Source organism: Macrobrachium nipponense, chromosome 3 (genome assembly GCF_015104395.2).
Source record: "Macrobrachium nipponense isolate FS-2020 chromosome 3, ASM1510439v2, whole genome shotgun sequence".
Lineage (NCBI taxonomy): Eukaryota > Metazoa > Arthropoda > Malacostraca > Decapoda > Palaemonidae > Macrobrachium > Macrobrachium nipponense.
Genome location: NC_087202.1, coordinates 25,389,090 through 25,414,769, shown reverse-complemented (window position 1 = coordinate 25,414,769; position 25,680 = coordinate 25,389,090). Strand labels below are relative to the sequence as shown.

Sequence of the window (25,680 nt, the reverse complement as noted above, 5' to 3'; positions counted from 1 at the left end):
TTTTGAAATCCAATATGGCGCTACGTTTTTGCATGGACGGTTTTCTCATCAGTGACGGCCACCATCTTTCCCAGCCTTCCCAGCACTCATTTGAACAATGTTAGCGTTATGTATGTAACGTTTATTGATCTTACTCAAGATTGCAGTTGTAATCAGCACAATAAAACAACATTCTGTTGCCTATATTAGTGAAAGTATGAAACTTGTTATTCCCGGGTTATGGTTGGAACTGAATTCATTCTTACCTTGTAATCGGCGGTTTTTATCCTTACTGCCATCACAACTGAAACTCCACAGTGATTATTTGATTGTTATTATACACATTTTGGTCTCAGTTCACTCCACATTGCACTTTAAACCCGTTGCTGTTCCTGGTTTTCTAAGCGCGCGCGCCATAAACACAATTTCGAACAGCAGACGACGACAGACGACGAAACTGCAAAGTTTTATTCCCTAAACTGTTACTTTACTCGTTATTTAGTTTAAATTTACTTTGTTATTTAAAAATTTTTTTTGATTTAATTCATGTATATTATCCCTTTTTTGCAACCAAATTACCCCGAAAAATTACAGATATTTTCTAAAGTAGATAAAATTAAATGTTTCTAACGTTTTCGTACATCTGGCTGCCGAAAACCATAGAGGAACGAATACGGAAAAGTGCAGAGGAACGACTACTTTTTTTTTTTTTTTTTTTTTGGTGCTTTTTGTTTTTGCTAGCACTTTTCATTGATTTCAGTCTTTATTAGTATTTTGAATTTCTTTAATAATCGTATGCCAGAAATAAATGTAACCTTTAATGTTTGCATGCTAAGAATGGCAAAATCATCGTTGCCACATTAGTGGAGGCTTCACACATACGCCGTTCCATTATCCTGTTAACCCCTTCTTTACCGGGTGGGTGAGCAGAATGTAAACATTGCGTTTGCTGCCGAACTGAATCTCTCGGTAGTGACTCAAGTTTGGAGGGGTGCCGATCGTAAAAATATTTGCCAAAAATACACTAATCAAGACAGGCTAATGAAATTATCAGGTATTATTAGCACTATAATAACGCATATTCTCTGTAGTTTTATCATCCTACAGGGAAAATAAATGATTTTATGAAAAAAAATGTGAAACTCAGTGTCCCTTGTCAAGGGACACTGGTGGTCGGTGAGAAAACTACGGTCTTGAATAGAAATTCGGTCTTACAGAATGTTGGTATATCGCACCTGGAACATGCACATAAAGTGTTATCAAAATAGAACCGTAAATAAGCACGTAATAACAAAAAAAAGAGCAAAAACTAAAGCGAAAGCCCTGCCAATAAATATGGAAATCGCAAATTTTATAGTATATCTTTCAAAAATTGGTCAATGTCATTTTCTACGTTTTCTAAGATTAGTTTCATCACAGAAAACAACTTTAGGGGCATCAGGGGTATCTAAACTAATTTTTCAAGTTTCTTGTCCTCAGAAAAAATCGCTTTTTCTCTGGTTTGGTTTTTTTAATATATAAAGTTACTATAAGGCTTTATTTCTACCTTCATTTATCTGGTGTTCATATCTTTTATTTTTAAAATGTAATGTGAATAAATAAATAAATAAATACAGTAAATGATGATACAACTGGTTTTTTACTTGGGTAGAAGTTATTACATGTTTACGCTTGTCTGGTTTTGTGATTTTTTGTTGAGACGCAGTTCATCTGTCACCTACACACTACTATAAGCAATAATAATATTTTTTTGGGTTCATCATACGTCTGGCATCGTGTCATACTGTTTATTTTGCTCCAAACTCTTCAAACCGAAATTACAGAATGATTGGAAGTCCCTATCTGAAAAGAGGAGTTTTGGTGGTACTACGCATACCACCTTTATACACCCGGTGCGGTGTAGTAGACTTGAATGGTGGTACCCACCTACCTCCAAACAAACTTTCGGTAATGAAGAGGTTAAGCGTCCGCCCCTGATGAGCTCGCTGCTAACGTACCGTCACGCTTTTTTTGTAATCAGCGATCATAGCACTGATGATAGTTTTTCAAAGTTAATATTGATTTTTATGCTTGTTATTCATACTGTAATTAAACTGTAGGAAATTCTCTCTCTCTCTCTCTCTCTCTCTCTCTCTCTCTCTCTCTATCTACCTCTCGTCTCTCTCTCTCTCTCTCATCGGAGTCCAGTCACTCGGCAAAGAAAAGTCATCTTCACTCCCGCAATTGGAAGAAAGTTTGTATCATCACTGGAGGATTCAGAACTAGAGCTCTCATCATCAAATAGGTTATCAATATCACACTCCTATCTAGTATTTGATTGATCTCACCTAAAGAAATATGCCTCCTCTTTGGGGACATTCATTGTGAAAGACGCGAAATCGAATTGTCTCGATAAACGCCCGAAGCGTATTGAAAGAAAACCAACAGGGACAGGCAGTTTTCTAGCATAAGCGACACCAGGAAAGAGTTGCCAGGCTGGAAATAAGTTTGCCCATGTGCTGAGAGTGTTACCAAATGATGTTCCTACACTTTCTATACGAGTAAACGTATTATTACGGGGCTGACGGCTTGACAGCACAGTTAAAGTCTTGAACGTAATTATCCTGTTGAAGGCGCTACCGACTAGATCGCGGTAAACCGTATTATTACGTGGGGTGACGCTTAACAGGTTATAAACTGTTTCCATGAATTCTAGTTGTCATAGTAATGCAATAATGATAAAACTTGCTTTAATATTTAGTATATATACTTCCAATACATAGCCTAATTTCACCAATTTCAACTTTTTGTGTGTAGTCTTATACCCAGTTTGGAGGGTCAACACATACCGAATGGCAACAGAGAGAGAGAAGAGAGAGAGAGAGAGAGAGAGAGAGAGAGAGAAAGGAAGGCGGGGAGGAACGAAGAAGAAAAGGGATGGCGGTGGAGGGGGGGTTGGGGGGGTTGGGGAGAGGGTAGGTGGAGCTTTATACGCGTGTTCGTATCCATTTCTGCATAATGGAGTTTTTGTCTCTTGGTACAAGACAAGTGTCGTTATTCTTTACGATTAGTGATTCACGATACCCTTATAATTACGGCACTGGGTGTAATGCACTATAGCAAAATCTCGTTCTGTTAAGAGTGTTCGTTACAGAAATAGGTATTGCCCAAAAAAAAAACCTGCTTGCACTGTCTCTGAAACCATAGTAGACATGCTGCTTAGTTGTCAATCAAGTTTTTATAACCAAGTATTTTTTACAAGCTAGCTATTGAATAAATTTGTATTTTTCTCAGTCAAAAAACATTATGCCCCTCAATGCTAACTTTCCTCTTTTAACGACTTTCTGGTCATTGCAAATTCGGCCCCATAATTTCTTATGGTGCGAAAACAGAGAGGCCCATGGACCGAAAACGATTGCGTCACACTACGGCGATAATCCAGCAGTAAAACATCTTCATATATCCAAAAAGTAAATAATAAAGATATATATGCGCATTACGATTATAACAATTACATGTATAGCTGATAACAATCTGCATGAATAACTGGTAAACTGTTCTGCAATGACAGTTGAGTATAGCAATTATTTACATAGGTACGAAAGTCAGATGTCGTGACGTCATAATACAGAACTTGAAAGAACGTTCTAATTCAGAAAAATAATTACTTAAATTTGAGTCAGAGTCGAGTTACTTTTTCCAATAACGAATATTTTCAAATTAATCATCATAAATATGTATATTGTTTTACTACTTATTTAAAAAATTAGCCAAGAGCACGCTTCTCGTCATCTTCTACCCAAACAGCTGTTTACGTCTTGCTTGTTGTTGATGAGAAATCGTGTTTCGATTGTTGTGATAAAAAGTGCTCCACGTCTGTGGGTACAAGTGGTGTGCGGATTTATCACAGGAAATGGAAAGTTTGTTGACACAAGCGACTCCGTAAACAATCGAGATGGCGTCAATCTTCGAAACATTTTTAGTTGTAAGTAAATTTCTAAAGCGTTTTGGTGATTTCCACTGCCGTGGGCGCCATTTTCAGTACCCTCTGTTTAAATCTTAAAATTTGGCCTTAATTTCTAACTTTGGAGAAAATACTTACTTCGAAAGGAGAGTAGAGGTCTTTAGCTCCGTTTCTCACCACAACAAGTCGCGACTGATGCCCATCTCGGGTGTCGGACGCGTTATAATGTACTTTTTCGGAGGGTGGCTTGCATTGATTGTAGGTGGCCTGCTTGGCCTGCTGTGATGTTCTACCCTAACGCGTCCTGACACCCGAGATGGGCATCAGTCGCGACTTGTTGTTGGTGAGAAACGGAGCTAAAGACCTCTACTCTCCTTTCGAAGTAAGTAAGTATTTTCTCCAAAGTTAAAATTAAGGCCAAATTTTAAAGATTTAAACAGAGGGTACTGAAAATGGCGCCCACGGCAGTGGAAATCTCACCAAAACGCTTTAGAAATTTTTACTTACAACTAAAAATGTTTCGAAGATTGACGCCATCTCGATGTTTACGGAGTCGTTGTGTCAACAAACTTTCCATTTCCTGTGATAAATCCGCACACCACTTGTACCCACAGACGCTGGAGCACTTTTATCACAACAATCGAAACACGATTTCTCACCAACAAACAAGCCAGGAGTAAACAGCTGTTTTGGTAGAAGATGACGAGAAGCGTGCTCTTAGCTAATTTTTTAAATAAGTAGTAAAACATCAATATTTACATATTTATGATGATTAATTTGAAAATATTCGTTATTGAAAAAGTAACTCGACTCTGACTCAAATTTAAGTAATTATTTTTCTGAATTAGAACGTTCTTTTAAGTTCTGTATTATGACGTCACGACATCTTGACTTTCGTACCTTTTGTAAATAATTGCTATACTCAACTGTCATTGCAGAACAGTTTACCAGTTATTCATGCAGATTGTTATCAGCTATACATGTAATTGTTATATCGTAATGCGCATATATAGCTTTATTATTTACTTTTTGGATATATGAAGATGTTTTACTGCTGGATTATCGCCGTAGTGTGACACAATCGTTTTCGGTCCATGGGCCTCTGTCTGTTTTTCGCACCATAAGAAATTATGGGCTGAATTTGCAATGACCAGAAAGTCGTTAAAAGAGGAAAGTTAGCATTGAGGGGCATATGTTTTGACTGAGAAAAATACAAATTTATTCAATAGCTAGCTTGTAAAAAATACTTGGTTATAAAAACTTGATTGACAACTAAGCAGCATGTCTACTATGGGTTTCAGAGACAGTGCAAGCAGGTTTTTGGGCAATACCTATTTCTGTAACGAACACTCGTAACAGAACGAGATTTTTGCTATAGTGCATTACACCAGTGCCGTAATTTATAAGGGTATCGTGAATCACTAATCGTAAAGAATAACGACACTTGTCCTTGTACCAAGAGACAAAAAACTCCATTATGCAGAAATGGATACGAACACGCGTATAAAGCTCCACCTACCCTCCCCCCCCCCCCCCCCCCCCACCCCCCCCCCCCCTCCCCCCCCCCCCCCCCCCCCCCCCCCCCCCCCCCCCCACTGCCACCCCCCCCCCCCCCCCCCCCCTCCCTTTTCTCACCCCCCCCCCCCCCCCACCCCCCACCCCCTCGCCCCCCCCCACCCCCCCCCCCCCCCCCCCCCATTCCAACCCCCCCCCCCCCCCCCCCTCCACTGCCATTCCTTTTCTTCTTCGTTCCTCTCCTCTCTCTCTCTCTCTCTCTCTCTCCTCTCTCTCTGTTGCCATTCGGTATGTGTTGACCCTCCAAAACTGGGTATAAGACTACACACAAAACGTTGAAATTGGTGAAATAGGCTATGTATTGGAAGTATATATACATAAATATTAAAGCAATTTTATCATTATTGCATTACTATGACAACTAGAATTCATGGAAACAGTTTGTAACAATGGAACGGCGTATGTGTGAAGCCTCCACTAATGTGGCAACGATGATTTTGCCATTCTTAGCATGCAAACATTAAAGCATGCAAACATTAAAGGTTACATTTATTTCTGGCATACGATTATTAAAGCAAATTCAAAATACTAATAAAGACTGAAATCAATGAAAAGTGCTAGCAAAAACAAAAAAGCAAAAAAAAAAAAACAAAAAAAAAAAAAGTAGTCATTCCTCTGTGACTTTTCCGTATTTGTTCCTCTATGGTTTTCGGCAGCAGATGTACGAAAAGTAAAAATTTGATTTTATCTACTTTAGAAATATCTGTAATTTTTCGGCAATTTGGTTGCAAAAAAGGGATAATATACATGAATTAAATCAAAATTTTTAAATAACAAAGTAAATTTAAACTAAATAACTAGTAAAGTAAACAGTTTAGGGAATAAAACTTTGCAGTTTCGTCGTCTGTCGTCGTCTGCTGTTCGTAATTGTGTTTGTGGCGCGCGCGCTTAGAAACCAGGAACAGCAACGGGTTTAAAGTGCAATGTGGAGTGAACTGAGACCAAACTGTGTATAATAACAATCAAATAAGCACTGTGGAGTTTCAGTTGTGATGGCAGTAAGGATAAAAACCGCCGATTACAAGGTAAGAATGAATTCAGTTCAAACCATAACCCCGGGAATAACAAGTTTCATACTTTCACTAATATAGGCAACAAAATGTTGTTTTATTGTGCTGATTACAACTGCAATCTTGAGTAAGATCAATAAACGTTACATATATACGCTAACATTGTTCAAATGAGTGCTGGGAAGGCTGGAGAAAGATGGTGGCCGTCACTGATGAGAACCGTCCATGCAAAACGTAGCCGCCATATTGGATTTCAAAACTGCCTTGAAAACATATTTTACGAAGAGCTCACATGCTTATTTTAGTTCGTATGGGGCTTTCATATATCACATTATGTTGACGAAACTTCAGTCTTTTAAATGGTATGCTTAGAGTTACAATTGTATTCTTGTTTCACCAATTAAATATCGAGTGAATAAGACCCGTCCACCGTGATGAGGGTTGGCCTGCCGTGATGTTCTACCCTATGCCCCTCAATGCTAACTTTCCTCTTTTAACGACTTTCTGGTAATTGCAAATTCGGCCCCATAATTTCTTATGGTGCGAAAACAGACAGAGGCCCAGGGACCGAAAACAATTGCGTCACACTACGGCGGTAATCCAGCAGTAAAACATCTTCGTATATCCAAAAAGTAAATAATAAAGATATATATGCGCATTACGATTATAACAATTACATGAATAGCTGATAACAATCTGCATGAATAACTGGTAAACTGTTCTGCAAGACAGTTTAGTATAGCAATTATTTACAATAGGTACGAAAGTCAAGATGTTGTGACGTCATAATACAGAACTTTAAAGAACGTTCTAATACAGAAAAATAATTACTTAAATTTGAGTCAGAGTCAAGTTACTTTTTCAATAACGAATATTTTCAAATTAATCATGTAGTGGGGCGGCCAGGTGGTAGTACCCATTCCCGCCGCTGGGAGGCGGATATCAGGAACCATTCCCATTTTCTATTCATATTTTTTCTGTCGCCGGTGCTGCAAACAACTGTTTACAGTACCTCCGTCTAGGATTTTTGATTTATCTCGCTTAATATTATCTGGATTGACTTTTGGTATCGACTTCTGGATTGTTGGATTGGCACGCGTAATAGTGGATTGGTTTTTTATTTTGGATTGGCTTTTCTGTGTACATGATGTCGGGGATCAAGTACTGGAAGTTTCAGAGTGTGTGATGGAGTGAATGTAAGGTGAGGCTTCTTAAACCTTCAGTTGCTCCTCACACAGTTTGTATGGATTGCAGGGGGCATGTTTGCTTGGTTGATGATCGGTGCAATGAATGCAAGGATTTGGATGATGATAAATGGAAGATGTATGAGACCTATCGACGTAAATTGGAGCGCGATAGAGTCAGGAGGTCTTCCTCCAAGGGCAGTTCTACTAAAGGTAAGGAAAGTAACATTTCTCCTCCTCTAACACCAGTAGATTTTGCTCAACCTAATCCTGTCTTGTTGCCTTCGGGCCCCAGTGCTGTGTCTGGAGAAGGTAACACCCTTTCTCTGATTCTTGAGTCTATTCGCGCTCTCGAATCTAAAGTTTTGGCCCTAGAAACTGGCCCTGTGAAAGTTTGTGTTAGTGCCCCTAGTGTTGGGGAAGGGGCGTCAGATCGGCCCCATAATGCCTCTAGGCCTAGACCTCTATCGGACTCCCAGGACTCAGGGATGTGGGTATGTCGAAAGAAGCCGCAGAGGGTTACGGGGGCTCCCCACCGATCTGGCGTCCTTCGGCAGGCCCCTTGTTGCTAAATCCCAGGCTGCCAAGGAGCGCGCACGAACGCGTGTCCTGAAGGATTGCTTTTCGTCCTCCGAAGCGTCCTCCCCGTGCAAGGGGTGGAGCGCTCGGAGAGACTCGTGTCCGTTGAAAAGGACCTTTCGCTTTGAGGACGCTTCACGTCCTATGTCTCCGCTTTCGTCAGAGGATGCTTATGACGCCTTTCCTCCTCAGAAGAGAGGGAGGCTTTCTACCGACGAGGACGTTGGTTTCCTGGCACAGGCGTGTTCACCTGAGAGGCAGATAGCTGTACCTGCTAGAAGGAAGGAGGCGTCCCCTCGCCCCTCGCCTTCTCGCAGGCTCAGTCCTGCCCCTTCTTCTGCTCCTTCGTCACCTACGAAGGATATCCTAGTGTCCCTTCAGGACCAGATTACGTCGCTGATGGCTCAGAGGACTCGCCCAGCAGCAGTCGAGCCTAAGCGTAGGAAGGACGTTCGGCTGCCCGTCAAGAGGACGAAGCAGTCTCATTCTCTCTCGTCTCGCTCGTCTCTCTCTCCTCCTCCGGATCGTCACCGTTCTCGTTCTCCGAGTAGATCTTTCGCTCTCTCAGTAGAGGACGCTCGCCAGAACGCTCGGCGTTCGAAGCAGGACGCTTTGCGCTCTCGGCAGGGAGCTGTTGAGGACGCTCGGCGTTCTAAGCAGGACGCTTTGCGCTCTCGACAAGGCGCTGTTGAGGACGCTCGGCAGGACGCTTTGAGTTATCGACAGGACGCCTTTGAGTACGCTGCCGCCTTCGAAGTAGGACGCTTTTCGGAGCAAAGGCAGGACGCCTTTTGAGGAGCCCTCAGCAAGGACGCTTGCTTTGGCTAAGCCAGGAAGCTTCTACGCTTGGCTTTTTTCAGGGCTAATCAGGACTCTTGCTTGGCTAAGCAGGACCGCTTTTTTGGGCCGCCTCTCGTTCAGGAAGCCTCGCGCTTCCTCTCGTAGGGACGTGTCTGTTAAGACAGTTCCCGTTGCTTCTAAGGACGCTCCTCTTTCACAAGATGTCCGTCCTTCTAAGGATCGACGTAAGGGCGATTCCGTACCTGTAGCAGGTACTTCCAACCAACGGAAGTCATTGTTCAGGATTGAGACTGCTGGACGTACGCCCTCTCCTGATGGACGTTCTCCAGTTCCTCTTAGGGAGGAAGGGGAACTTAGTAGTCCAGGAGTTCCGTCGAAGAAGAACAGCCGGTAGCTTCAGCTGTCTCGGACTATAAGGTTCTTGTCAGGTGTTACGTTCATCTTCGGGGAGAAGTTCCAGCCGGCAGCCCCTAGGTCTCCTCCCTCTCAACTTTCGTCTTCCAAGACCGTTAAGACCCTGAGTTCGTCAAGATGAAGACATCGCTGTCGACCAAGAGGGCTTTTAAGAAGCTTCAAGATTTTATGTCTCGAAGGAAGGATCAGGGCAAGACCACTTTCGCCCTTCCTCCCTCTAGACTCGCCGGGAAAGGAGGAATTTGGAGGATGTGGGAGTAAAGGTTCCTTTGTCCGCTCTGGGTGACTTCTCCAGTTTAGTGGACGCTCAGAGGAGGTCTCTCTTATCGTCTGCTAAGGTGTCCTGGACTCCTGTGGAGACGGACCACCACTTGAAGGGACTGCTTCGCACCCTAAATGTCCTTTAATTTCCTAGACTGGTGTTCTGGGAGTTTTAGACCTTCAGTCTAGAAGTCCTGATTCTCTCAGTCTGGGGGAGCTGTCCAGCGTGTTGTCATGTATGGACAAGGCCGTCAGGGATGGTTCGGAGGAGCTAGTTTCTCATTTTGGAACTGCTTTCCTGAAGAAAAGAGCTCTTCTTTGCAATTTTACCGCTAAGTCGGTCTCTCCCGCTCAGAAAGCGGAATTGCTCTTTGCGCCTCTTTCGGACCATCTCTTCCCCCAGGCTATGGTAAAGGATCTTGCAACGAGTTTGCAAGAGAAGGCGACCCAGGACCTCTTGGTACAGTCTTCAAGACGTCCAGCAGTTCCTTCCACTTCGGTTCATTCACCCCCGTAAACCCCCGAAGAAAGTCAAACCCTTTCGCGGGGGCACCCCCCTCGAGAGAGCTCCTCGAGGGAGAGGTTTTTCGAGAGGAGAGCTTCATTCAAACCCAAAACCACCAAATGAAGATCTCGTCCTTCAGACGCCAGTCGGGCGGGCCAGACTGGAATTCTTTGCGGAGGCTTGGAGGCAGAGAGGGGCGGATCCTTGGACTCTCAAGATAGTAGAGCGGGGGTACAAGATCCCCTTTTTACATCCTCCTCCTTTAACATCAACTCCCAGAGACCTCTCTCCATCTTATCAGGGAGAGAAGAAAAGTATTCTTTTCGATCTGTTAGACCAGATGGTCGAAAAAAGAGCGGTGGAACAAGTCTTGGACCTGGAGTCACCGGCTTCTACAACAGGATTTTCCTAGTGCCGAAGCAGGTCGTCGGTTGGCGGCCCAGTCCTGGATGTGAGCAGGCTCAATCTTTTTGTAGAAAGATCAAATTCAAAATGGAGACGCCTCAGTCGGTGCTTGGGAGCCTTGAGACCTGGCGACTGGATGGTGTCTCTGGACCTGCAGGACGCGTACTTCCACGTCTCCGTCCACCCTCTTTCAAGGAAGTACCTGAGATTTGTCTTAGACAACAGGGTTTGGCAATTCAGAGCCCTTTGTTTCGGTCTCAGCACGGCCCCGATGATTTTCACAATGATAATGAGGAATGTAGCGAAGTGGCTCCATTCGTCAGGGATCAGGATATCCCTCTACCTCGACGATTGGCTGATCAGAGCGTCGTCGAGCAGAAGTGTCTGAAGGACCTTCAGTTTACGTTAGCCCATAGCAAAGTCTGGGGGTGGGTCTTTTGGTCAACTCCGAAAAGTCGCAATCTGACCCCAACACAGTCCATCGTGTATCTGGGGATTCAGATGGATCAGTGGCTTTTCGGGCGTTTCCATAACAGGAACGTCAGCGACTGGGGTTAGAGAAAGTCGCAGCCTTCCTAGAGAGAGAAGCTTGTTCGGTGAGGGAGTGGATGAGTCTGCTGGGCACCATTTCCTCGCTAGAAAAGTTTGTCTCGCTGGGAAGACTGCACCTCAGGCCTCTTCAATTTTTCCTTGCGGAAGAATGGACGTCGAAAGAGGACCTGAATGCGATCCTAAGGATCTCCAACAAGGTAAAAGTCCACTTAAGATGGTGGCTCGACCCTCAGAAGTTACGAGAGGGCTTCTCCTTAAATCTTCTGAGCCCCGACCTAGTGTTGTTCTCAGACGCTTCCATTTCCGGTTGGGGAGCACACTAGGGGGTAGAAGAAAGTCGGCTCCTGGAGAGGGGAACAGGTAGCCTGACACATCAATGTAAAAGGAAACTGGCAGCGATATTCCTGTCGCTGCAGTTCTTCGAAGACAAACTGTCAAGCAAGGTTGTTCAAGTCAACTCAGACAGTACCACAGCCCTTGCGTATCTAAAGAATCAGGGAGGAACTCACTCCAGATCCCTTTTTCTCCTGGCGAAGGAACAGTTTCTGCTATGGGCAGACGCAAGGCGCATCAAGATCCTGACCAAGATTCGTGGCAGGGGTCAGAATGTCAGGGCGGACCTTCTCAGTCGACGAAATCAGATTACCAACAGAATGGACCATCGAGGACGAAGAGGCTTCCTCTGTATTGCTCCCCGGTTCTGGATCCAGGGGCAATTGCAGTGGGACGCGTGCTCTGGAAACTGGACAGACCTGGATCTTTACGCCTTTCCCCCATTCAAGATCATGGGGGACGTAATGAGGAAGTTCGCAGCTTCAGAAGGGACAAGGTTGACTCTGATTGCCCCAATGTGGCCAGCAAGAGAGTGGTTCACAGAGGTCATGACATTTCCTTGTGGACTTCCCAAGAACGTTGCCCTGGAGAGAGATCTACTCAGACAGCCTCACTTCCAAAAGGTTTTCCCAAACCAAAAACCTCTCCGCTCTGGCTCTGACTGCGTTCAGACTATCGGAAAGTTGGCCAGAGCGAGAGGCTTTTCAAAGGCAGCTGCGAGAGCAATCGCTAATGCTCGAAGAGCCTCTTCAAGAGCTGTCTACCAGTCTAAGTGGTCCTCCTTCAGGGCATGGTGCAAAAAGGAAGGAATTTCCTCTTCCACGACCTCTGTGAATCAGATAGCAGATTTCTTACTCTATCTAAGAAATGTGCAGAAATTGGCATTTTATTGTAGTGTCTTACCGAACAATTATAGAGCCGTGATTTCCACGAGCGGCAGGATACTAAATTCAAATTTAGCGCGTCGGCGTCGCCAACACTGGTGGTGATGACGTCATCTCCACTCCACTGCGGGAGAACCAGGTACAACTGCCCAGGTGAATCCAATTCTTTTCCTGCCGGCGTCCGGTGAACATCGGTGGTCGGTGCGGTTGGATGACTTTGCTTCGCTTTTTTCTTGTGGATTTGATCTTCGGAATTGGTGAAGTACTCTTTTTTGGCGTTGTTGTTATTTTGCTTTTTATTTAGGCGTTGCCATGTCGGATTCTAGTCCGTCGGGAGTTAGGTTTTGCATCTCAGGATGTAAAACTAGATTATCCAAGCTAGAGTATGATTCTCACACTAAATGTGTTAAGTTGTAGGGGGGGGGGGGGACAGGTTTGTTCAGCAGATCGAACATGTAACGAGTGTAGTGATTGGACTGATTCTCAATGGAAGTTTTTTAGTTCATACTCGGAGAAATTAGCTAAAGACAGAATTAGAAAAGCAGCGCTTAGGGAAAGTAGACTTAGCTCTGCTTCGTCTTGCGATGCATCTGTTCCTTCTGTTTCTCCTCAAATTGTTATGTCTCCTTTAACTACACCTCCTATTCCTCCTACTAATCCCACTTCTCCGGCTTCCCGTGTAGTTTCTTCCGACACCATTGCCAGTCTGGAATCGAGGTTAGATCAGAAATTTTCGGTACTAGCGAATACGGTTTTGCAACTTGGTAATTCAGTTAAGACGTTTTTGGAGAAAGCGGCCTCAGGTAAGAGTGTAGTTGAGGCGGGTGCGTCTGTCTGTCCTGACACGTCTCATAGACAAAGGTCACTGTCCAGCTCCCCCGCACCGGGGAGAAGACATACCGGAAGTCCAAGGGAGTCGATCGGGATTTGCCCACAGACAGGCCGCCTCTCTTGTTGAGCCTGTTGCGCCTCAACAGGGCTCGGTTAAGCGTTGGAAAGGTGTTGCGGTCAGACGCCTTTCAAATGATTCAAGCGATTCGTCTCCGGTCGCACGGCGCTCTTGGCGAGATTCGCCCGTTTCGCGTCCCTTAAAAGAGGCGTTCAGGCGCCGATTCTTCGCCTCCTCCAGTCAAGCGGTATAAGGAGCCTGAGAGTAGGGTTGCGCCTCGGCCGTTAGCGGCTCGTTCGTCGCCTCAATCTGTGCCTTTTTCGGCTCCATCTACTAGTAGAGATTGTGGTTTTAGCGCTGTAGCTAGCAGTTCTAAGGGTGTTTCTTTAGGCGCTTTTTCGTCTGTTACGCCTGATGCGCCTGTTTCGCCTCGAATTTCGGCGGCTCCGAGCGAGGCGCAAGTAGTTTTTCCGCCTCCTGCTGAACATTTAGGCTCTTCCAAGCCTACGTTAACTGTTTTTGATTCGTCTCTGGCGCCTTTGCGCAAGCAGTTAGAGATGTTAACCAACTGGATGAATGAGTCCAAGGGTGGTTCGAAACCTTCAGATCCGGTTGTAGTTCCGTCTACTTCTTCGGCGGTATCGGAGAATGAAGAAGAAGTAGAGGAGGAGGATTCACATCACCTCTCGTGTTATTCACGTCTCCTTAGATTTCTTCTGGTATCTTATCCAGATTATTTTGAGAAAGCGGCTCCGCGCTCCCCAACTTCGACTTTTGATGAGGAGGAAAACTTCAGACCCTCTCCTCCCAAAACTTGTTCTATCTAAAGCGGTTAGACATTCGTTGAAAGAGACGGAGAAATGGATGTCTATGAAAAGAGACTTAGGGAAGGCTCTTTCTGCTTACCCTCCCTCTAAGTTGCTTCGTAAGAGGTATAGGTTTTATGTAACTGGGGAAGCTCCTTCTCTGGGAGTTTCTGCCTCCTCCCAGGGAGACTTCTCCAGTTTAATCGACTCCTCTAGAAGATCTGCTTTCGCCGCAGCGAAAGTTTTCTTTACAGCGCCTGAGTTGGACCACGTTGTAAAGAATCAATTTAAACTTTTGGAAGTCTTTAGCTTCCTTGATTGGACTATTGGCGCTTTAGCGGCCAAGATCGAAAGACTGTCCTTCTCTTTCCCAGGAGTTAGCTGGAGGATTGGATTGGTGTTCTGTCCTGTGCGGACAAATCCATTAGGGATGGATGTGATGAGTTAGCTTCGCTCATCGCCTTTGGTACCCTTAAGAAAAGGCAACTTGGTGCTCCTTTGGCTTCTAAAAGGGTTACGTCCCAACAGAAGTCTGCCTCTCTTGTTTGCTCCTTTTGTGAAAGATAACCTCTTTCAGACGATGTAGTGTTGTCAATTTCGTCTGCGCTAGATAAGAAATCTACTTCGGATTTTACTGGCACAGTCTACTAAAGAGATCTAAAGATCTCCTGTGGAAGACCTGCTTTCCTTCGGTTTCTCCTCTGGCCCAAGCGCCTTTTCGAGGGAGAAAACCCAAGCGCTGTTCTTTCGGCCGAAATCGAATTTGCGACCTCAGTCTAAGGCCTCGGCCAAGGTTAACAAACCTTCCAAATGAAAGCTCGGTTCTTCATGCACCAGTGGGAGCCAGGCTGGCTCTGTTTTGGGAGGAATGGGAAAACAGAGGAGCAGAAGCCTGGGTAGTGCAAGTACTCAAGTTCGGCTATCGATTCCTCTCGTTTCACCTCCCTCGCTCTCACCTGTGCCATTCCATTCCAGGCATACTCTCCGGGCTCAGACAAATTTCTGGCGCTGGCCGCAGAAGTGGAAGCGCTTGTTCTCAAAGAAGCGATAGAACAGATAGAAGGGGATTTTCCTCCAGGCTTTTACAATCGCCTTTTTGTAGTTCCCAAGTCATCAGGGGGCTGGAGGCCGGTTTTGGATGTGAGCGCCCTGAACTTGCATGTCCAGAAAACAAAATTTCATATGGAGACCACTCTCGGTCGGTTCTGGAGTCCATCAGACAGGGGGATTGGATGGTCTCTCTGGACATGCAAGACGCTTATTTTCACATTCCGATACATCGCGAATCTCGGAAGTACCTGAGGTTCATGTTCGAAGGCAAGGTGTTTCAGTTTCGGGCGCTTTGCTTCGGACTAGCGACCGCTCTCAAGTTTTCACCAGGGTTCTATCCCCGATAGGAAGCTGGCTACACATATTAGGAGTAAGAATCTCCCTCTATCTGGACGATTGGCTTCTCCGGTCGGAATCAGAGAGTCGGTGCATGAAGACCTTGGAACAACTCTGGATCTTGCCAGAAAGTTAGGAATTCTGGTCAACAAACAGAAGTCCCAGTTGGTTCCATCTCAGAGCATCCTTTATTTGGGGATGATTCTGAATGCTCAAGTTTTTCGGGCTTTTCTGTCCCCGAAGAGGGTTCAAGGCTGTCTGGAGACAGTCGGAGTTCTTGGACAAAAAGGTAAGTTCTGCCATTCAGTGGATGAGGCTCCTGGGCAAATGACGTCAGTGGAGAAATTTGTGACGTTGGGAAGACTGCACATGAGACCTCTGCAGTTTTTCCTGAGAGCCTCTTGGTGCAGGAAGACACAACCAGACTCGATTACCTTTCTGTCACAGATCAAATAAAAGAGGACCTAAGGTGGTGGCTCTCTCGAGCAAGGTTGGAAGAAGGGTTAGATTTACGACCCATCCTCCCGAACCTACAGTTCTTTTCCGACGCATCGGACACAGGTTGGGGAGCCCTACTGGGAAATCAACGGACTTCAGGAGCTTGGTCGGAGAAGGAGAAGAAGTGTACATAAATGTAAAGGAACTGTTAGCAATTTTCTTAGGGGCTCAGACAGTTTCGGAGCTTAGTAGAAGGCCGAGTAGTGGCAGCGCATTCCGCCAAACTCCACGGCTCTCTCGTACGTGCGGAAACAGGGGGGGACTCAGTCTTTCTCTCTGTACGAAGTAGCCAAGGATCTCCTCCTGTGGTCAAACGAAGCGAAGGTTCAGCTAGTCCCGAGATTTGTTCCGGGAAAAGATGAAACGTCCTGGCGGACGAGTTTAAGTCGTCAACAGCAAGTGTTACCTCTGGAGTGGACTTTGGACAACAAGATTTGTCAGAAACTTTGGCGCCTTTGGGGACTACCGTCAATAGACCTGTTCGCGACATCGAGGAACAACCGTCTTCCTCTCTTTTGTTCTCCAGTCCAGATCCTCTAGCTTGGTCGGTGGACGCAATGCTGTTGGATTGGTCGGGTCTGGAAGCTTATGCATTCCCTCCGTTCGGTCTAATAAGAGAGGTGCTGAACAAGTTCATGTCGCACAGCAATGTAACGCTAACGTTAATCGCTCCCTTTTGGCCCAGGAAAGAGTGGTTTCCCGACCTTCTCCAGTTGTTAGTAGACTTCCCCAGACTTCTTCCTCCAGAGAAGTGGCTTCTCAAACAACCCTCACTTCAAGAGGTTCCACCAAAACTTGTCCGCTCTAGCTCTGACAGGGTTCAGACTGTCCGGAATCTTGTCAGAGCGAAAGGATTTTCAAGAAGAGCTGCAGAAGCTATCGCTCGTTGTAGGAGAGAGTCTTCTAACAAACTCTATCAAGGGAAGTGGAGAATCTTCAGAGAGTGGTGTAGAAGTGCTAAAGTCTCTACTTCTGCGACCTCTTTAACAGAAATAGCAGATTTTGCTTCTATTTCTTAGGAACTCTAAGAAACTGGCTCCTTCGACGATCAGAGGATATAGAGCCATGCTCTCTTCGGTTTTTCGACATCGAGGTTTGGATATTTCCTCCAATTCAGATCTGTCGGACCTCATTAGGTCTTTCGAAACCACTAAGCTCCGCAAGATACAGTGGCTTGGAACTTAGATGTGGTGCTTAAGTTTCCTCCAATGGGGCCACCGTTTGAGCCTTTGAAGTCGGCTCACTCAGGAACTTGACTAAGAAGGCACTCTTTCCTTATTGCACTAGTTCTGCTAAGCGTCGTCAGCGAATTGCACGCTATAGACAAAAGAGTCGGTTTCTCTCAAGGCAATGCTGTATTTTCGGTATCTTTGACCTTTCTAGCCAAAAATGAGAATCCTTCAATAATCCTTGGCCGAGGAGTTTTGTGGTAAGGAACTTATCTGATTTGGTTGGACATGAGGAGGAAGAAAGGCTCTTATGTCCAGTCAGGGCTATTAAGCAGTATCTGTTTGCCACTAAGGGTATCAGAGGACAATCTTCTAAGCTCTGGACCTCGGTTCAAAATCCCTCTCGTCCTCTTTTCTAAGAATGCTATATCGTTCTTTATTAGAGAGCTTATCAGGGAAGCTCACTCGCAGTCCGAGAACGACAATCTTTCCGTTCTGAGAGTTAAAGCTCACGAGGTTAGAGCAGTGGCAACTTCTTTAGCATTCAGAAAGAATTTATCTTTAGCTTCGATTCTTCAGAGCACGTTCTGGAGATCGAATTTGGTTTTTGCGAGTCATTATCTCAAAGAGATAGAAACGGTTTTCGAGAATTGTAAAACGTTAGGTCCGGTGGCGGTTTCTGGCATGGTGTTGGGAGAAACGGCACAGGGATCGTCACCTCTATGCTAACTTTTCACCTTGAATAGGTTGTCGAGTTCAAGGGAAGCTGGGGGTACTGAGTACCTGGGATACTCACCAGTCTGTTAGGTCAGATTTTACAATGGTTGGGTATATATGTTTTTAAATCTGGTGTTGGTGACAAATGTTTTGTATGATTGAATTTCTGGTCTTAGCCCAGGGCAAGGGCAATCTTTGTTGTTACTATCCTCCGTCAGTCAGCCTTGACTCGCTTGAACTACGGAAGGATTCCACTCCTGTAGAGGCTAACTTTGGTCAAATTCCAATTCCTCTACAATAGTAAGAAGAGCACCGACCAGAGGCAGTAACAGTCTGCTGTAGCTCTCTTACAAGGTAAGGTACAACAGACACCTTGAGTGTTTACTGGTTATTGTCTAATAAATGTAACCGTTTTAAATTTTAAAAATACTAGTGGTCACACTGGAATCCCACCTTCCCATAAAATTGATGTAAATCAGCTCTATAATTGTTCGGTAAGACACTACAATAAAAATGAAATTTTCATTATTAAAATGAAGTTTTATTGTATACTTACCGAACAATTATGATTATACCCACCCTCCTCCCCTTAGGTGGACGGACGGGCAGAAAGAATTGGATTCACCTGGGCAGTTGTACCTGGTTCTCCCGCGAGTGGAGGGAGATGACGTCATCACCACCAGTGTTGGCGACGCCGACGCGCTAAATTTGAATTTAGTATCCTGCCGCTCGTGGAAATCACGGCTCTATAATTGTTCGGTAAGTATACAATAAAACTTCATTTTAATAATGAAAATTTCATGTTCCTACAATCAAGGGTTATAGGAGTATGTTGTCTGCCGTTTTTCGCCACAGAGGACTGGACCTCTCCGACAATAAGGATCTGCACGATCTCTTAAGGTCGTTCGAAACCACCAAGATTCCACAAGCAAGACCGCCCTCATGGAATCTTGATGTGGTTTTGAAACATCTGATGCTAAGTCCCTTTGAGCCTCTCCATGAAGCTTCTCTAAGGGACTTGACGAGAAAAACGCTTTTCCTAGCTTCTCTGGCGACGGCGAAGAGAGTTAGTGAAATCCAAGCGTTCAGTAGCCTAGTGGGCTTCAAGGGAGACAACACTGTCTGCTCGTTGAACCCATCTTTCTTTGTTACAAAGCCTTCAAATGGACATGTGTACTGCCACTGTATCATAATTATGTACAAACTTTTTTAATAATAAATACCTTGTAATACATTTTTCATGCACATTTTAAACAAAAGCATGAAAATTTATATAAAAAAGCTGAAGTTTCGTTAACAAAATGAGTTATAATTAGCTCCCAATTTAATAAAATATAACCACTTAGTCTTTGTATATGCCTTTTTTTGGAACAGCGGCGGACAAGAACGAACATCAAAATACATCCTGTGATAATGCAGAGGGCAGTTAAAAAAGCTGCCTTTGTATCGTTTATGTACCAAAATGAAAATACCATATATGTAACATATTTTCATACACACTTTAAGCATGAAAGCATGAACATTTTTAAAATAGACACATCGATAACTAAATTTGCATTTTTTTTTTAACTGTTTTCGGAAGAGCGGCAGGCAGGGTGGACAAGAACAAACATGGAAAAACATCCTTTTTGATAATGTGGAGGGCAGTTTCAAAAGCTGCCTTTGTAACATTTTTATGTACAGAAATAGAAATAATCCTATACATAATACATTTTCATACACATTTTAAACATAAAAGCATGAACATTTATAAATCATCACATTGATTGCTAAATTTGCTCTATTTTAAATATATTTTCGGAAGAGCGGCAAGCGGATGCATAGAACAGCGTCATGGGCATTAGTTTACCCTAATACCTATGTAATAACTCAATAAAAATGAAATAATTTGCATAACCTTTACTATAGTCTGAACAGTATTTTTTACAAATGTATGTACTTGTTAGACTACAGGGCTTGCGGCACTGTTAACCGAAAATTGTGCCGTAAAAATACCTTAAAATACCTTATTTTTTAATGAATATATTTGGCAACCGCTGTAAAACCGATTCAACGTTAAGTGATTGCGCCACTACTGGGGCCCGCCTCTCTCTCTCTCTCTCTCTCTCTCTCTCTCTCTCTCTCTCTCTCTCTCTCTCCGAAAAATGAGTAGTTACAACCAAAAGAGCCAAAACACCACTTTCGGTGTTTTACCCTATCACTAATCGCTCACAGGAACGGACTGGAAATGGTCATGCAAACCTATGTTTATCCAGCTGTTTTGTCACTTCTTCCAGTCTCATCTTTTGTTCTTTTCTGTGCTCCAGAGGAATAAAGTCTTCTTTGTAACATGACACTAAGTCTATTGCCAGAGTAATCTCGACTTCCCACGTTAATCAAATGGGTGCAGTTGCACCATGAAGTACATGAATAGAGGCAAGACTTCAGTGGGGGCTCATAACTAAATGTATTCAGTTATTAGATAATTTTTCTTTATTTTTACCTATTTTCCATTTTATTTAGTTTTTGTTTTTCCAATTTTAATTAATATTTTCCAAGTGCTCTTGTGGGCCCTGATGGCAATGGGCCCCCAAGCAGCTGCCTAGTTCACTTTATACCTGGGGATGGCTCTGTAGAGGAAAGGATGTATGGTAATGAAGGGTGGAGGGTGGGACTGGGACTTGGCTTTACTATTTCCACATCCCCAGTTGTTAACCTTATTTTAAAGCAGATAACCCAGTACAGGCAGTCCGCGGGTTACGACGGGGGTTCCGTTCTTGAGACGCGTCGTAAGCCGAAAATCGTCGTAAGACGGAACATTGTCAAAAATCCTAAGAAAACCTTACTTTTAATGCTTTAGGTGCATTCAAAACTACGTATACTGCATTCTTATTGCATTTTTTCATCAAAAAAACTTTTCTTTTAAATAATCATTTTTGGTGTCATACTTCATCTGCCAGATCAGCATTTGTAGGCGTCGTAACCCTGGAAATAGTTCATGATGGAAATAATTCATGATGAATATAATTGAAAAGCATCGTAACCTCGGAACGTCGTAAGCCGAGACCGTTGTAACCCATTGACTGCCTGTAGAAGGATTTTATGGTAATGAAAGATGGAGGATGGGACTTAGTGCTTTATTATCTCTACATTCCCATACATCAAAACAATCTGAGCCCATACATTAGCTTATGAAGTGGTTAAAAATTTATAACTATTTCAAGCTTTATTAAACCCATATGATGTGATGGTACTGTGCAGGGTTGATATTTTTTGTAACATTTAAGCCTTTGAAAACCATGAAAAGAGAATTCCAGGCAAAGAGAAGTTGCTGAATTGTTGCAATGTACAGGCAGTCCCCGGGTATCGGGGTCTTGTATTTAATGGCGATCCAGTTGTTCCGATACGTAATACAAACCCTCGGTCCTTTAACAATAGGAAGGTAACTAGCGGCAGCTGGGACGGTCGTAAGCTTCGAACAAGGGGAGAACGGTAGTTAACTGCTTGTCCGATCGTGCGCGCGCCCGCCCAGAGGTGTGAAGAATCACTTTTGCTTTCGCCGCGGGTGTGACAGGACGTGTTCGTCATCGCTCTCTGCCCGCTTTCATCGTCGTGCTTTGTTTATATTGTGTTTTCTACTAATGGTTTGTTTGACTTGAAAATGAAACTGTAAGTACACTGTTTTCATTTTCATTACTTAATTATGAACCAACATGGAGCTATCGCCGTAGATGCGGCGATTTCCTCTCTTTTCATGAACTGAACCCTTGAATTATGTCTCGGTGCCGACGCTACGCGCCGAGTCATGTATTTGGGCGAAAGTGTGTAATTGAAAAATGTAAGTACTTATTTCATTATATTTTTGCCCTGTGCGTTCGTTACCGAGAGCGTGATTGCGCTCGGCACGAGCCTTTATTTTGTATGATAAAATGCAATGAAAGTGGATTCGCAATGCAGTATTCTTTTCATTTTCATTTATTTATTTGCATAATTTAATTTGGATCAATTTTTGCTCTTACCCGGGAATTGATCCTTACGATTATTTTCTGTGAAAGTGAAATCGCAAGTGCAGTATTCTGTTTCATTTTCATATATATTTTATGATAGCATCATATTATTTGGATCAAGTTTCCGTTCTTACCCGGGAATGATCTTTTCCCCTTTAAGTTCTATGAAGTGAATCGCAAAGGGCAGTATTCTGTTTCATTTTCATATTACTTTTCACTGCTGTGCGGGGGATAGGGGAAGCGAAGGTCTGCCAGGAAGTCGTCGGAAAGCTCTCCCGCGACTCCCTTGGTATCCGATTCTTCGTCTTCCTTCCTGCCCCCCGCTCAGCTTCTTCGTTGTATTTTGTATTTGGGTCTTACCTTGCGCTCGGGGTGGGGCATGTCTCCCCCCCGTGCGTGAGGGAACCCCTCTTACTAATCTGTCTGTGCTACCGCAGGTGCTACATCCATGGGAGACGACCTTGGACAGGTATGGGCCACTGCGGCTGCAGGGCGTGCCTAGCATCCACGATCTGCTGCAGCGTCTAGCGAGGTCTGGGGCGGTGACCTTGGAGCGGTCTCCACTACAACCTCCACGGCCGCTTATGCTGCTTCCCCCCCCCCGCTGGTTGGTACACTCCCCATGCTGGTTGTCGGTGGACGCCAGTCTCTGCCGCTTCTAGGGCCGGTCGCCGCCGTACCGAGGAGGGGTATGCCGCCGCCGCCTGTGTTTTCTTCGTGTTGCCTGCCCCAGACTTCCGCTGTTCCAGCAGCTCGCCCCTGGACCGGCCGCCAGTACCCAGGTTCCCGCTGGCTGCCGATGATTCTACGAGGCGATGGCTGGGCCTGCCGTACCTGTCGCTGATGTGGTTCCCGCTACTGGCTTGGCTGTCCCTTCTGTGTTACCGCTGCCGCTGTTCCTGCCGCTCCTGAGCTGGTTGCTGTTCCTGTCGCTCCTGGTTCCTGCGCCTGTCCATGCTGGTCCTGCCCATGGTGTGTCTTCCCAGTCCCAGGTCCTTCCGGACAGGTGCAGTCGGGCCGTGTTGCTTCGGCAATAGGCCCGACTCCGGCCTGGATGGAGGACCTGACGACTGTCCTGCGTGAGCTGACGAAGAAGAGGAAGGTGTCATCTTCGTCTGCTGCTGCCTCTTCCCCTTCGACTTCTAAGGCCCATAAGCCGAAGAAGAAGAAGGCTGCCTCCCCCCTAAGAAGTCTCCTTCGGGAACTTCTAAGGGCCCATCCCACCTCGTGGGACGGGGGGTCCTTCTGCTCCTTCGTGGAGCGGGGCCCGTCTCCCTTCCGTAAGGAAAGAGAAATAGACGGGGACCAGAGGAGTATCGGTTAGCTCTGGTACTTCCTCGCCTGGTGCTAGCGGCGATGCCGCTACGCCAGGTTCCGGCTCGGTCTTGTTCGCGGGAGATCCCGAGTGTACGCTCTCCCTCGGGAGACCGTGCAGCCAAAGTTTCGGCGCCAGAGTTCGCTCGGCGCCAAGACCACGGCACGGAGCAGATGGCTGGCGAGAACCGCTCAGGTGACTCTCGCCAGGCCAGCGGCTGCTCTCGCAGCGACCAGCTGGTAACCGGGGTTTTCCCCCTAAGAAGACTCCTTCGGGAACTTCGAAGGGCTCGTCACACTCCCCGGTGTGACGGGAGGGTTCTTCCTGGCTGGTTCCTCCTGTTCCTTTCGGGAAGGGAACCCTGGGTGCTCCCCTTCTGAGAAGAAGAAGAAGACGGGGACCAAGGGTGTGCTGGCTACCGCTGGTACACCCTCGCCTGGTCTTGGCAGCTCTGCTGCTAAGCCAGGTACCGGCTCGGTTTCTCGTCCGCGAGAAGTTCCGAGTGTACGGTCTCCTTCGGGTGACCGTGCAGCCAAAGTTAAGACGCCTGAGTTCGCTCAGCGTCATGACCGAGGCACGGAGCAGAAGACTGTCGAGAGCCGCTCAGGTGACTCTCGCCAGGCCAGCGGCCGCTCTCGTAGCGACCAGCCGGTACTCGGCGTGGACGTGACGGTCTCTGACCGGCCACGGGTTGAGGCTGGGAAGAGGTCCCCCAGGTCCCCTCGACCGACGGTACCAGCGGTTTTGACGTGCCCGCGAGGGACCAAGCTCACCGGTTTCACCGCGAAAGCGAGCTCTGCAGGTCACCTGACCGCCGCCCCCACAGGGACCGGGCAGATACGGTGACCAGCAGCAGCTCGTCTGACGCACGGGACCGGGGTCGACGTGCTCAGTCGAGCCGCTCGCCACAGGTGAGCGGCACGGCCAGGCCTGCAGATCGTCCCCACCGCGGGTTGGTGATCGGCTGCAGTCCCCCCACGTACGCTGGTCCTGCCAGCGAGCGGGGGGGGGAGCGTCAGGTCTGTCTCTCCACTACCTTCAACTTCCTCGGGCTACACCGGGAAGAGCGAGGTAGCTAGGAGTGATCATGAGAGGTGCGCCGCTCACGATCCCGTCACGACGCCGCACGTGCCACGTATGGTCTTAGGACCAACCAGAACGTACGCGCAAGTGATTGGAGGCGACCGTCAGGGGGGGGAGGGGGTAGCGTCAGTTATGTCTCTCCGATACCTTCAACTTCCTCGGCATACGCCAGGAAGAGCGAGGTATATAGGAGTGATCGTGAGAGATGCGCCGCTCACGATCCCGCACGTGCCAGGTATGGTCTTAGGACCAACCAGGACGTACGCGCAAGTGATTGGAGGCAACCGTCAGGGATCTGTTGCTGATCCTTCTTCTGAAGGAGGAGGGTCTTGGGAGCTGCTCTTGTTGGAGGGACTGGACGGTCCTACTCCTCAAGACGCTGTAACTTCCGAGATTCAGAGTAACTTTGCCCAGGTTATTGCACTGATTCGTCAGCACAACGACCTGGGGAAGGATCGCCGCTCCCATCAGCAGAGCCCATGTCTCTGCTCGAGTCGTTTTGGGGCCCGAGAGGGAACCCAAACCGACGGTGGGTTTGCCGCGATCGGAGCTTGCCGATTCTGTCTTGAACCAGAGTCTCTCGTCTCCGGACAAGAAGGCTCTCTCAGTTCTGGCCGGTCGATCAAGCTACTTCCACCTCCTCTACTGCGACAGCGGCGTTTCTACGTGTCTTCGGACACCGTAATTAATACTCCTTCGGTCCTCCTGAGAGGTTTCGACCTCGACGAGGACTGGAATGAGTCGGAGGACGGTATCGGCTCTCTCCTGTCAGGTGTCGATCAGCCCCCCAGACGACGTTCACAGTGGCGGCAGACCCTTACCTACAGTGAGAGTTCGTAACCCTCCTCGGGAAAACGTTTTCTCCTGACGATACGTTTTCCCAGACTCTGAGAGGCGGCGATGGCTGCTCCTACTCTTCTCCAACTGCTAGTTCCACTGGGAAGGCGAGCGAGTATCCAATTCCTCCCCCATTCCCTCTCTCCTTACGGCTACGAGGGAAAGGGGAGGGATCCTACAGAGATTTCTCTGTAGGATATATATATATATAAGTCATATCACATTACCGTGATTCATATACATACATCGAGCTACAATGTCCTTTAATATCTAATTCGCTTACTTACCCTCGAATTAATATATTTTCATATATGCTTAACCGAAGGGGAATTTTTTTCTCGATAATAGATTTACCTGTACTTGGGCGCGAACGCAGGTACATTATAAATCCAACCGCGGGAGGCTTAAAAGGTATATGTCGTCTCTCACCTCAAATACTTTCTCGCGCTGAAGTATTCGTTGGTTTGGAGACAACATCAACCCGCCTCGACTCCGGTAGTTAAGTAGCGCTTTTGAACAACACGTAGCATTTTACATAAGTCATATCACAATTACCGTGATTCATATAC

The 25,680-nt window shown here is 46.0% G+C and overlaps 1 protein-coding gene across 1 annotated transcript in view; it reads left to right on the top strand.

Moving 5' to 3' along the window:
- The window catches only part of LOC135221662 (large ribosomal subunit protein eL21-like), a 71,546-nt gene that overhangs the window by 36,352 nt on the left and 9,514 nt on the right, over nucleotides 1–25,680 (top strand). The window lies entirely within an intron of this gene.